Source organism: Prinia subflava, chromosome 1 (assembly GCF_021018805.1).
Source record: "Prinia subflava isolate CZ2003 ecotype Zambia chromosome 1, Cam_Psub_1.2, whole genome shotgun sequence".
NCBI classification, from domain to species: domain Eukaryota; kingdom Metazoa; phylum Chordata; class Aves; order Passeriformes; family Cisticolidae; genus Prinia; species Prinia subflava.
The window spans coordinates 15,923,966-15,937,842 of record NC_086247.1 but is presented as its reverse complement, the minus strand read 5'-3'; the positions used below and the strand labels follow the sequence as shown (position 1 = coordinate 15,937,842).

Below are 13,877 nucleotides of genomic sequence, written 5' to 3'. Positions count from 1 at the left end.
CATCTGTCATGTTCAGCTTCTTGGTATAAAACTAGCAGAGGGAGTCTAAAAAATACAGAACATGCTCTTACTTCTGGATTGTGATAGAGTGCAAAAAGATACTCACACACAACTTGGTTTAAGATGCTAATATTTACTACAAGATGTTTACTATCTTTCTGTTAAACCTTAAAATGCTTTTATCGCTTGTTGACAAATTCCAGAAACATTAGAAGGAAATATAGATGTACAAAGAAAGAACAAGCAAAGTCAAAAATATTTCCCTCAAAAAACAAGATGTCACTCATTATGTTATGGTTCTTAAAAAATACATTATTATTTAGACAAAAAGATTTAGATTTAAATTTTTAACAATATAGAAATTTAGATACTAAAATTTTGAATTTATTTTAGAGGGTTTTATTATTATTATACATTGAATAATATTTTTAATGTTTTCTTGAAAGACTAGGATTTCGATAGTTTGACTACAGTTAGCAACAATTTTCAAAAAGAAACTAGTAAAAAACCCTGTGTATCTACAAGTTACTGGAATGTAGAAAGTTCCCACTGTAGTTCCTAAACAGACCTCCAGTACAGATAAAAGAAGGTTTCTAATGGTTTTCCACTTTTTTAGTTGATGGGTGATAACAGTCGTTACCCTTTGGTTTCTATTTTATACGATATGAAAAGAATTACAACATAGTGACTGCATTTTCCAGGGCAATCTTTCCATTGTAAGGGACTCCTGAAATACCACTTTTTCCCAGAGTGATGTCTCCCAGCCTCACAGAGATGTTGATGAGCAGAGTGGATGGCTGCACCCAGAGGGTGGTGATCAGTGGCACAAACTGTACTTAGAGTACAGTAACTAGTGATGTACCCCAGGGGTCATTTCTGAGTCCAATTCTCTTTAAAATCTTCATTAATTATCTGGATGATGGTGTAGATTATACCCTCAGCATAATTGCAGATGAAATGCTAGCTGCAGTGGTACTTGATATCTTTCTTCCTATATAACATACCAAAATTGTGAAGAGGACAGCTTATGAAAAATTTGGAACATTGTAAATAGAATAAAGAACATAACACTAGCTATGTAGTATTTCCATGGACATCAAAGTGCAAAATAAGACCAGGAAGATGTAGAAAATCTCCAACACATGCAGAGCAGAATGAAATCGTGCGTCCATTAGCTCTAGCAGGTCATGGTACCAAAGAACACAAAAGAAAAATCTGCACATCAGTTCACGTGCATTGACATCTTCTCACAAAGAAACACGGGAAAACACAGAGTTTTATCTTATGAGGGTGCTTGTACATCACAATCTTTCCTGAAAAGCTGAAGGAAATAACCTAAGAAATACTAAAAGCAGAAATATAAGACTCTCACCAGCTTCAATACAGAAGAAAAAAAATTGCTACCAACTACCCTTCCCAGGTTGATGAAACCTCTGCTACTAGTGATTTAATAACAACACATGGTTCAAAAGCAAACATTTTGCATAAGTTCCTATAAATATATTCTTCCTCTCAGGTGCATGTTGGGCAACAAAGTAAATTCCTTTAATGGGCCTTGCATGGATTCCTTTACAAAAATTAATGTTTTTACAGTAAGTATTTTCTTAGAGAGTGGTAATTTATGTTCTTATCTCAGCTTTTTTTTATCATGGGAAAATAACACAAGTTTTCTTACCACCATGAATATAGCCTGGAGCAAGGGTAATATTACAGGTATGCTTTTTGCGTTTGAAAATCATATATTTGTTAAAAAACTAATTTTCCTCGCATTGCTATTACATCCCTGAAAATGAAGGACAGTAAGACTGGCCTATATGCATGATATAGTAGTCAATAAATTAAATTCTTGGAGAAGAGTATGAAACAAGGTAGCATGCAGTAAAACTTCCTTGGCATATCCTGCAGTCAAGTTCCTTGGAAATTTATGAACTTAAGACATGTTCCTTTATGTTTAGTGTTTCTCAAGGATTTTATTTCCCAATAGTTTTTACAGAGTAGGAGAGGACACCCAATTTAAACATAAGACAGGCATTCAGTAAAGATGTGATGTGTATGAACTCACTGATTTTAATACTGTGAAAAGCAAGTTTTAAAAATTTCTCAACAGAAAGTACCTGTGTAGGTTGGGAAATAAAAGCAAACCAAAACACATTTCTTAAGGGAGGCAGAGGAACAAAACATATTATGTATAACAGTAATAACTTTCTTTCTGTTCTTGTCGTGGATCACCATAACCCCTTTCCCTAATCAGTGTTCTGGGTTTGCATGGCAGGGTTGTGATGGAGGTTAGGCCCTGCTTTAGGTTAGGCTTAGTGGGAAGCTGCTGGAAGCTCCCCCTGTGCCTGGCAGACCAAAGCCAAGCTGCCCCAGGGGCAACCCCCCATGACCAAGGCAGAGCCCAACACAGATGGTAATAATATCTCTATAGCAGCATATTTAAGAAGGGAAAAATAAGTTATTGCACAGGAATAACTGTAGATGAAGAGTGCTATATGTGAGAGAAACAGGATCAGTGAGGAAGGAGGGGGAGGAGGTGACTCAGAGATTCCCCTGCAGCCTGGGACTGCTGTGTGCCTGCAGCCCTTGGAGGGCACAGGGCAGCAGAGGTCCACCTGCAGCCCCTGGAGGAACCTGCTCTGGAGCACATGGATGCACCCAAAAAAGGCTGTGATCCCGTGGGAAGCCCATGCTGGAGCAGGCTCCTGGCAGGGATCTGCAGAATCGTGAGGAGAAGAGCCCACACTGGAGCAGGACTGCTGGGAGGAATTATGACCCTGTGGGAGAATGATGTTGAAGCAGCCTGCTCCTGAAAGCCTGCACCCCACAGAGCACTTCATGAGGAATTGCATCCCAGGGGAAGGACTCATTTTTGACAAGTTCATGAACTGTCTCCTGTGGGAGGGACCTCAGGCTGGAGCAGGGGAAGGGCTCTCCCTGAGGAGGAACGACCTGGGATGAACTGACTGTGACCCCCATCCCTTGTCTGTGCTGCTGAGAGGGAGGAGGCAGAGCTGGGAAGCAGGGAGGGTTGGAAGGAGGGTGTTTTTCAGATTTTCTTTATTACTCATTATCCTGCTCTGATTTTGCTTGGTAATAAATTGAACTAATTTCCCTAATTCAAGTCCGTTTTGCCCTTGACAGTGATCAGTGAGTGACCTCTCCTGCCCTTATCTCAACCCACCAGCCTTTCATTGTATTTTTTTCACCCCTGTCCAGTTGCAAGAGGAGTGATAGAATGGTTTTGGTGGGCATCTGGCATCCAGCCAGATTCAAACCACCACAATAAACAATTCTGTTTCTTGCTACTGCTGAATTGATAAGAGTTCTTTTAATTATACCCATGATAAACTGAAACTATTTAAAAGTGTTAATTTGCTCCTATTTTTCTATCTTTATTCTGTTTTACTCTCTCTAATAGTCCAAATTATTTTAGATGAGAGCATTGTTTTGCATTGAAAACATCTGTTTCATTGAAACTAATCAAGAAGAAATACAAAAAAGATGTAATGGAGGCCAGGTCAAGGAAGAAATGCTAAAAACATCAATAGGGCTCATAGATACATGAACTACAGAAATATTTTCCCTTCTACTTCTTTAATAAATGATGACATAATATTGTATTTTTATTTCCTAATTTTGCTTTTTAAAGACTCAAATGATTTTGAATCAAAGCTGGTGGCAGTAAGAATATAGCATTTTTTTTACTCTTTCTCTAATTGAGATTAATTTTCCTTGCCTGTACCCAACATATGCTGTTAGGACACTGTAGTTTAAGCAGTGGAACATCTGTATCCCACAGGCCTTGACTAAATACGTTAGAGACACACTATTTTCCATAGTTTATAAACCAGTTCATTCTTCCATGTGATGACAGTAAGTGCTTGAGCAGCGTGGGCGTTACAACCAGTGAGGGAAATACCTGAGCAGTGCATTTTTCTTCTGAGTGGTTATCACACTGAGACATAAATTGCTGTAGACAAAAAACAAATTCTACAGTTATGAAAAAGAGGAAAAAAATTCTTGCAGAGTAGCTTTTGGAACAATGTATTCCTTCTCCCTTCAGATCCATCTATTTTGACTCTCTAGTAATTAAAGGCTTAGTTTGTAGATTGCTTCAAAACTTTGTGTGCAATAGACCTTTCCCTCATTTATTTAGTAGATACTCTTAAGAAAATTCTTTGCAATATTATCTTCAGGCCGAGCAGTAGTGTGAAGGTTACTTACAACTAATCATTGGCCTTGTGGATGAACAATGAAAATGCTCCTTAGCTTATAACCTTGCTGTGGAACTCTGAAATCTTTTCCACTTTAACTACACATTTCCCCCAGAACTGTTTCTCAGTTTTCCCCTCAGGATTTTGTTACATTCCATGTTTGGTGGTCGGTCAAAAATCTATTCAGTTCTCATATGCTCATTTTCATTTCCCACCAAAATTCAACTAGTTTTGAGGACCGAGCACACCCAAAATTAATTTTCTTGGTTATTTGAATTGTGAGGGATGGATGGCGTTAGATTTCTGTTATTGCATTACAGAGGGTGAAAACAGTGCATTATAAAACAGTGCCATAATTCAGGCTCAAGTGTAGCTAGTAAAATTTGCAAAGAAAATTATTATGAAGTTAGTACATACATGTATGTGGTACAGATTAGGTGTTATGTACATATCATCTATAAACTAGAAGGGCAATTAGGTACTTTTGTTATCTTCATTCAGTCCTGAAAACAGCATCCTACTGGTAGGATCATTCATATGAGAAACAAATCTAGCATCCTCTGTACCAATTTTTTCTTCCAATTTTTCAGCCCCTCCTTATTCAACAAGCCTTGCAAAATGTTAGGAATTCTGTTCAATTTGCTCACCACAGGAAGAGATGGTAAAATCTGAGGCAGGCAGAAGGGATTATTTTAAACTTCTAAGGAACTGAGTAGATATAAAAGTACAAATTTAATTAATCTTAATTTGACATAGTTTTATAAGGTCAAATTCACAAAATCAGGATATACAGGATGCATTTCTTCAAGATTAAATACCTGGCTCTGAAAGAGGAAGCATTTCTGTGCCCATGTAAAAGGGACTGCAATGGTGATACCAGTGCAAATGATCATCAGTACCACATAAAAATCAGAGAAGGAGCTCAGTGATTGTTGATATCATGATGTCTGAATAAAAGAACAGGTCATTCATGAAGCCTTAAACTAAAAATTAAATGTGAGTTTTCTACCACTTGCTTCTTATGTCTACATAAAATTTATTGACCTTTGAATTGATGGTTAGGCATCTGCTGATGCAGAAAGAGCTGTAAAATAATTATTTAAGCACTATTGATATTATTACTAGATGTACATCTGTATTTTCTGTTACCTCTCTATCTTTAAAATCTTACCGATTTTTACTTTATAGAGGATTATTACAAAAAAACCACAACCCACTAGTTGTTACAAAAAAATAAATTAGTCGGGTTTATTCCTATGTGCATGAGGGAGAGGCTAAAAAACCCCAAAAGCTGACCCATCTTGAGCAGCACAAGTTTGTATCTCCCAAGCAGAAGGATGTGTGTAAATGTAAGAGTGGGCTCGAAGTCAGAGAAATAGTTTTCTGCACTGAGATTTTCCTGATGAGTATGACAGCTACAATACTCTGTTTTGCAAAATGTATTTACTGTACAAAAATATTTTTATTCTGGAACATAGTTTCAGCACAGTGTCTGGTTTTAAAGATTAAAGATGCCCATTCTTAGGAAACCCTGGAGGAACAAGTCTCTGCAGAGGAAAGGAACAGATTTTCTTTAAAGTTTTCTTTTATCTATTTCTATACAATTTAATTGTGATGACCCAGATAGGTACTTCATGCTATCATCTTTTGTTATATTCTGGACAGGGAATAGAGTTTAATGACAGCTACAGAAAATGGGAAAATATTAACCACATATGCGTAATGTTAGTGAACATCATTATATCCATATCAAGAGGAATTTTTATTTATGGAACAGAGCATAAAGTACATTTTGAAAGCAAAAGATATAAAAAATAATTGCTATGGAGAATAGTGTAGACTTTAAAATAAACTTTCAGTTTTAGTCAGCTGAAACAGTCAAAGTTGAGGCACGAGGAACATCCAGTATCATAATTTATAGAGCACTGTGATCTGCATGGTTCTTTGCAGGCATAAGCAAGAATGTGGATTCTTTTCCTGAAAAAGCCTTAATATTTTATAAGACTAGTAATTATAGCCTTATTTGATATGAAACCCTGATAAATATTTATTTTTAGTCTCCAAAACCGGGTGAAAGACAGCATTAGTTGTGTTTCCTACACATCACGTATAAATCTGAAGATGCATTTCAAAATATCTTCCTAATCTCAGTTTTTCTATACATTTTTAAGGCTTAGATTAACCTCTGCTCACTATAAATACTGAAACTCTATGTTCAGAATAATTGCTATCTGGTTTAGATGAATTTTCAATCTCTCCTAAGAGACTAGTGAGTTACCTCTTCTGTTTTCATGAAGTTTAGTAGCAGCAACTGGACACAAAATGCATAATTGAGGATAGTTCTTCATGAAGGTAAAATTAAGAATAATCCAGACTGTATCACAGTCACCCCAAAGGGTGACTCTAAATGCAGCTACATCTGGTAAGAAATTATGACATTAGAAGCAGATGATATTTTTGTGGGCAGAACGAAAGTTAAAATTGTGATTTCAATAGATTTTAATGGCTGTTCAGCTACTGTTTCTGGCTTTTACCTGTCTGAGATATCATTGTTTTCCACTTCCAGTACAGTTCTGGAATTCTCTAACTGCTTCATTCAAGTAAATAGGGACTGTGCATGTTTGTGTCAAGGTTAAATTTAGATGTATAGGGTAAATTATGTTCTCAGTTTCATTTCACTGTAAATACTGAGTAATTGAAATCAATGGACCTACTCCTGATTTATACGAGTGTTACTAAAGGCAGAATTTGATGTCTCTCAGGTCAATACCAAGGGTCTTGCACACAAACAATTACATTAACCTAGATCAGCTCTGCAGCTATGTCAAGGATGCCACTATGTGTAAAGTTGCAGCATTTTATCCAGGCTGAAGATTAAATGAATCCAGAACAACATTCTCTTAATGGCATTAATAAATTTCCATAATGGAGGTTAAATAAGTTGCAGCAACAGTAACAACCTTCTGAAATATACAACACAGTCACTTTAGTGCTGATACACTATACATTGGCAATCAGAAACATAAACACTACCTGCATGAATAAGAAGTCATTCCAGCATCGAAAGGGCCCTTTGTTTTCTTTTATGACTTAAAAATACTAGAAAGTTTCATGTAATTAAGTCACAGTGAATAAGTAACCAAAAATACAGCAAAAACTAGACACAAGCTTATTTTTTAAACCTTTTTGTCAAATAAATATCACTGAAGATTATTATAAATGCAAGTAAATTTTACAGATGTAATGATTTACCACACATTTAAAAAAATAATTTTAATGTTTAACATGTTATTTGGTTAAACCATTGAAAAGTTTAAAATTAAAATTAGACATAGGTAATATTTTCAAATGGGACAGATAAAATAAAGTGTGTAAATGAATGCCACTTAAATTGTAGCAGATTTTTAGTGGAACATTTGATGGGTGCTAGAAACAATGCTACAATTCCAAATTAGTATATTTCAGTAGCAGAAACCAACCTGCACTAAATTAAGCTGGTCAATGATTAATTCCTAAAGTAAGAATACATTAGCAATGTCATTGACCTTTGCAAGTAATACGTGTACTGCTTGCAGCACCATTACATACATGACAAACTAATAGGACAAATATCTGGGTCATAAAGCAGAGCTGGTGGATTGTTGAAATGTGAAGAACATTTATATTTCCAAGACAGAAAGATTAATAACCATTTCCACAGGGGAAAAGCATGAATAAAACACAGGGCTCACTATGCCTGATTTCCCTTTCTTACCTCAGCTTCCCTTGTTATCACATCACTACTGAACTGGATTTTGCACTTTTTTTAAAAAAAATTTGATTTCTATCTAATAAAAATTTTACCTATTATTTTGAAAAGTCCTAGCTTTTAACTTTTTTTATCTAGACTTTCAAGTTGATATTGATAATTAGAATTATTTATATATTATTCTATCCATATGACAGTTGTAAGTGTATTCTCTTTTATTTATTTCATTTCCAAATAAGAATAAATACATAAATATTAAAAAACCCAAACAAACAGAAAAATTTGAATTGGTAAGGATTCCTTTTCTAGAGCAAATCTGAAAGCTCCATTTTACTTCTTTTCCCACTCCTGCAACTTTCCCTTTCTTCCCTTGACAGGTACCCTGGCATAAACACACACAAGGAATTCTGCTTGCAGTTGCTTCACAGAAGTTTTTGGCAGGGTCACTTCTACAATACAAATTTTAAGCCAAAACCTAGCATCTTCACCTTTGGAAAATTGTATTAACACTCTGAAATAAGTCAGTCTGCTGTGTATGGAACACATCTAAGAAAGGTGAGAGGAGCTCTAACTACCTCTTGGGAAAAGGGGATAAAGAGAAGCACAAATAGAAAGCAGCACAGAAACAGAAAATTAAACAAAACCAGGAATAATTTAAAAGTGAGTTTTACAGCTTAAAAGATACTGACTTTTCTGGAAGTTACATGCTTCTGTTTTTCTACACAAAAGCAGCAGTTTAGACTTCTCAATCCTATCCACATTACTATGGCCTGAAGTGGCCACCTCCCAGGCCCATCCTTCTTTACATCAGTCCTGTGAGCAACAGCAATATTGGCTGTGTGAATTAATTTAGTATAGTGGATACTCTCAATGTTTTATTAGATTATCCAAAGTATGACACAAATGGGAAAATAGCTGAAACAAAGTAGGTATTTGCTACCAAAAAGCACAAGAAAAATGCAATTAACTCTAAAAGGGACCTTTTCATTAACAGTCCTGCTAACAGTTTTCAGGAAAATGCAAATGTAGCAGAAGATACAGGCAGCTCACCATCTTTACTCCCTCCCAGCACTTGTCATTCTCAGTATTCCATGAACACTTGAACTCTCAAGACGTTCAGGCTCTCTGTTTGGTGTTTATGATTTTGAAATATTTCAAAATGTTGAAAATGCTAAAGAAATTTGATTTGGATAACTCATCCACGCCCAAATTTCTGTAATAATCTAAATGTTCTCTTTTATAAAAGATCAAGTTACCTGTCATTCATGTTGTTCGAGTACTTTCACTGAGAGAAGGAAGAAAAGTAAATCTGACTGACAGACCAGTGGATAGTGGAATGAAATTTAAATTAGAGACATAAATCCAGACAATCTCTAATATGTACAGCAGTATTTATATATATATATATATATATATAAATGCAGTTGAAGAGTTTTCCAATTCAAATTGCATAATATACTTTTTAATGAACTCATTCTAAGTACAGAACAGAAGATACAGCACAAGAATCCATGAAGGAAATATGATAACCTCTGTCTGATTAAGAGATTTAAAATTTCTATATCTTTACTAATTTACTTACTCATTTAAATTACACTATAAAGTGTTTAATTTTAAAAATAATAAAATTTTCATTAAAATTAATTAAAATTATATTAAAATACAAAATGGTATCTGCATAGGTCTCTGATTATAAAAACTATGATCAAAGTAAGCCTATATTTTGTGACAATAAAGCACCAAGCATCTTTCCTGTCCGTCTCTAAAACCATGTCAACTTGTTCATCCTCATTCAGTACAGGCAATTTTAGCTGAAATGGGTAAGTGACACATTCAGGACCATTCAGGATCATTCAGGATCATTCAGTACTGAGGTGATTGTCTGAAGATGCAGTCTCTTGTCACTCACTGTTGGCATTAATGAAATGTCTAACTCATATGTCAAGAATTTTTCCATTAAGATTTTGTAGATTTTATATTCATAAAACACAAAGTGCAAAAGTACAACTGAAAATACAGGATAAGATTTTCAGTAGCACTCAGGCCTGACAGAAATCCCTTCTTTTACAGTCATTAAAAGTATCTTAAATGAGAACAAGATTATGTCCATTCTAAGGACTTTCTAAATCTTACACCCTATATTATGCCAAGCTAAAACCTATACACCTTTAAAGAGCAACACAATATCTACATACTGATATTGTGTCCACAAAGAAATTGTTCCTTTTAGAAGAAAAAAAACCTAATTCTGATACTACAAACTAGCTTGTTTATATGAGCAAGCAGCCTGCATTCTTCAGACACCCTTTTTGGCTGTTCTCAGTGAAATGAATTGTTTGATTTTGCTCTGATTAGTCAGATGGACAATGGAAGTTGGAACAGTGGAAGTTGCCAGGGGAAAGGGAACCTCGGTCCATCCCTCTGCAACCAATCCCAGCAAGGGATGCCCAGAGCCTGGAGAGGGACTGAGGTCAGCAGGAGAACACCTGAAGGGCAGCACAAAGGAATTCCAGCCACTCCAGACCATAGGGCAGCTTCACTGGGGCTCCAACTCAAATGCCTCTATGCAAGCACAAGCAGCATGGGGAATAAACAAGGGGAGTTAGAGATGTAATGCACATGCCCACAGGGATGTGATTGTACCTGCATGACATGCAGACCTGGTGGGATGGATGTCTCCTATGAATGGAGTGTTAAAATTAAAAGATACAAGGTCTTCAGGAAGGACAGGTAGAGGAATCAAGGATGGGGTGTTGCCCCCTTTGTCAAAACCAGCTGGAGTTCATGCAGGTCTGCTTGAGAGGGATTGAGGAGCAGACCAAGAGCCTATGGATCATCAGCATTAAAGGAAGGGCAAGGGCAGGTGACATAGTCACAGGGGTCTGCTACAGGTCACACAACCAGGAAGACCAAGTGTGTGAGGCCTTCTAGACATAAATGGGAGCAGCCTTACATTCACAAGTCCTGGCTGTCATGGAGAACTTCAACCACCAGATACCTGTTGAAGGGACAACACAGCAGGACACAAGCAATTCAGGAGGTTCCTGGAATGCAGTGATGGTGAGTACTTTCTCCAAGGGATAGAGGAACCAGAAAGGAGAGATGCTATGCTTGACCTTGTCTCACCAAAAAGGAGGGGCTGGTGGGCAATGTGAAGCTCCAGGTTGTGAAGGAATGTGAAGCCTTGGCTGCACTGACCATGAATTGGTGAACTTTGAGATCCTTAGGGTAATGAGGAGGATGTGCAGTAAGCTCACCCCTTTTTCAGGAAGAAAACCTTGGCTTCTTCAGGGATCTGCTTGGTAGGGTACTGTGGGATAAAGCCCTGGAGGCAAGATGACCTAAGGAAATTCAGGGATCACCTCCTCCAAGCTCAGGAGTGATGCATTCCAACAAAGAGCAAGTCAGAGGCCTGCAGGGATGAACAAGGAGCTCCTAGACAAACTGAAATACAAAAAGATATGGAATATAAGCAAGGACAGGTAGCCTTGAAGGAATACAGAGAAATTGTGAGCAACAAATGATCAGGTTAGGAAAGCTACAGCCTTGACAGAAATCTGGCCAGGGATGTCAAGGACTACCAGAAAAGCTTCTACAAGTATGTCAACAGTGAAAGAAGGAGTGGGGAAAATGTGGGACCTCTATGGAAGGACATGATATACCTGGCTACCCAGAATATGGAGAAGGTTGAAGTACTCAACAACTTTGCATCAGTCTCCAGTGGCAAGTGCTCCAGGCATGCCACCCAAGTCACAAAAGGCAAAGGAAGTGACTGGAATGAACAGATGAACGCCCAGTGTAAGAGAAGATCAAGTTCAAAACCAGCCAAGGAACCTGAAAGTGCACAAGTCCATGGGATAAGATGAGATGCATCTGAAGGTCCTCTGGGAGCGGGCAGATAAAATTGCTAAGCTACTATTCAGCATAGTGGAAAAGTGAGGTTCTCATTAACTGGAAAAATGGAAACAAAACTCCCATTTTCAAAAAAAAGACAATAAGGAAGACCCAGGAAACTACAGGCCAGTCAATCTCACTCCTGTGTGTGCCAAGATCACAGAGTAGAACCTGTTGGAAGCTATGCTAAGGTAAATAAGTAGATGATTGGTGACCACTGACATTCAACTTGGCTTTATTAAGGGCAAATTGTGCCAAAAAATTTGATGGCCTTCTATGACAGGACTGTAATGTTGGTGAGTAAGGAAAGAACAAGTGCCATGATCTACCTGGACTTGAACAAAGTATTTGACACTGTCCTGCAGTTTCCTTGTCTCTGAATTGGAGAGGCAGGGATTTGGTGGGTGGACCACTCAGTGGATAAGGAATTGGCAACAGTCACACACTCAGAGCTTTTGTCAGTGGTTCGCTGTCCTGTCACTCCACTGTCAAGTGGAGGCCTGTAATGAGTGTTATTCCTCAGGGGTCAGTATTGGGACTGGTGCTCTTCAACATCTTTTTCAGTGATATGGGCGTGAGATCCAGTACACCCTCAGCAAGTTTGCTCACAGCTCCAAGCTGTGTGGTGTGGCAAACACTCTGGGGGGAAAGGATGCCACCCATCAGAACCTGGTTTGAGAGGTGGGTCCTTGTGAACCTCATGAAGTTCAGCAAGACCATATGCAAGGTCTTGCCCCTGGATCAAGACAATTCCCAAGCACAAATACAGGCTGGGCAGAGAATGTACTAAGGGCAGCCCTGAGGAGAAGCCACATGTGGGGGTGTTGGTGGATGAGAAGACCAACATGAGCTGGCAATGTGCACCTGCAATCCCGAAAGCCAACTGTGTCCTGCATCAAGAGGAACATGACCAGCAGATCCAGAGAGGTCATTTTCCTCCTCTTCTCTGCTCTTTTGAGACTTCACCTGGAGTACTGCATCTAGCTCTGGGGTCTCCAACATAAAAAGAGGGTCCAGAGGATGGCCACTGAGATGATCAGAGGGCTGGAATGCCTCTCATATGAGAAGGAGCTGAGAGAGCTGGGATTCCATAGCCTGGAGTTCCTGTTAAAGCAGTCTTCCAGTACCATCAGGGGGCCTACAAGTAGCCTGAACAGGGACTTTTTGCAAGCACATGTGGTGATAGGATAAGGGCATACGGCTTTAAACAGAAAGAGCGTAGGTTTAGATTAGATATTGCTTCTCTGTAAGAGTGATGAGACACTGGAACACACCTCCCAGAGAAGTTTTGGATACTTGGTGGTGTTCAAGGCCAGCCTGGATGGGGCTCTGGGTGTAGTGGAAAGTGTCCTTTTTCGTAGCAGAGGGGGTTTGGAACCAGGTTTAAGGTCCCTTCCAACACAAACTATTCTATGATTCTCAGATTCTATAAGACAGGCTGCTCCCCTGCTGCTCATGGAGGGACACTGGAGAAAACCATCACCTGCAGCCCATGGAAGGTTCAGTGTTGGAGTAGGATGTGCCTGAAGGATGCTGTGACTCTGTGGGAAGACCGTGCTTGAGCAGGCTCTGGGCAGGACCTGTGGTCTCGTGGAGAGAGGAGCCCACCCTGGAGAAGGCTACCTGGCAGGACTTGTGTTCCTGGGGGGACCCACACTGAAGCAGTGTGTAAAGAACATGAAGAACATGAAGAACATGAAGAACATGAAGAACATGAAGAACACTCCCATGGGAGTGACACACATCAGAGGAGTTTCTGAGGTCTGTCTCCCATGGAAGGGATTCCACACTGAGGCAGGAAACGAGCGGGAGGAGTCCTCCTCTTGAGGATGAAGGATTGGCAGAGACCTGTGATGAACTGACCACAGGCCCCATTCCTCCTTCACCACTGAGGAAAAGCAGGGAGAGAACCTGGGTGTGAAATTGAGCCCAGGAAGAAGGAATGGGTGGGGGGAAGGTGTTTTAAGTTTTGGGTTCATTTCTCATTATGCTACTCTGATTATATTGGTGATTAAATTATT

The 13,877-nt window shown here is 38.7% G+C and overlaps 1 protein-coding gene across 3 annotated transcripts in view; it reads right to left on the bottom strand.

Moving 5' to 3' along the window:
- CSMD3 (CUB and Sushi multiple domains 3) overlaps positions 1-13,877 on the bottom strand; it is a 585,345-nt gene that overhangs the window by 542,709 nt on the left and 28,759 nt on the right. The window lies entirely within an intron of this gene.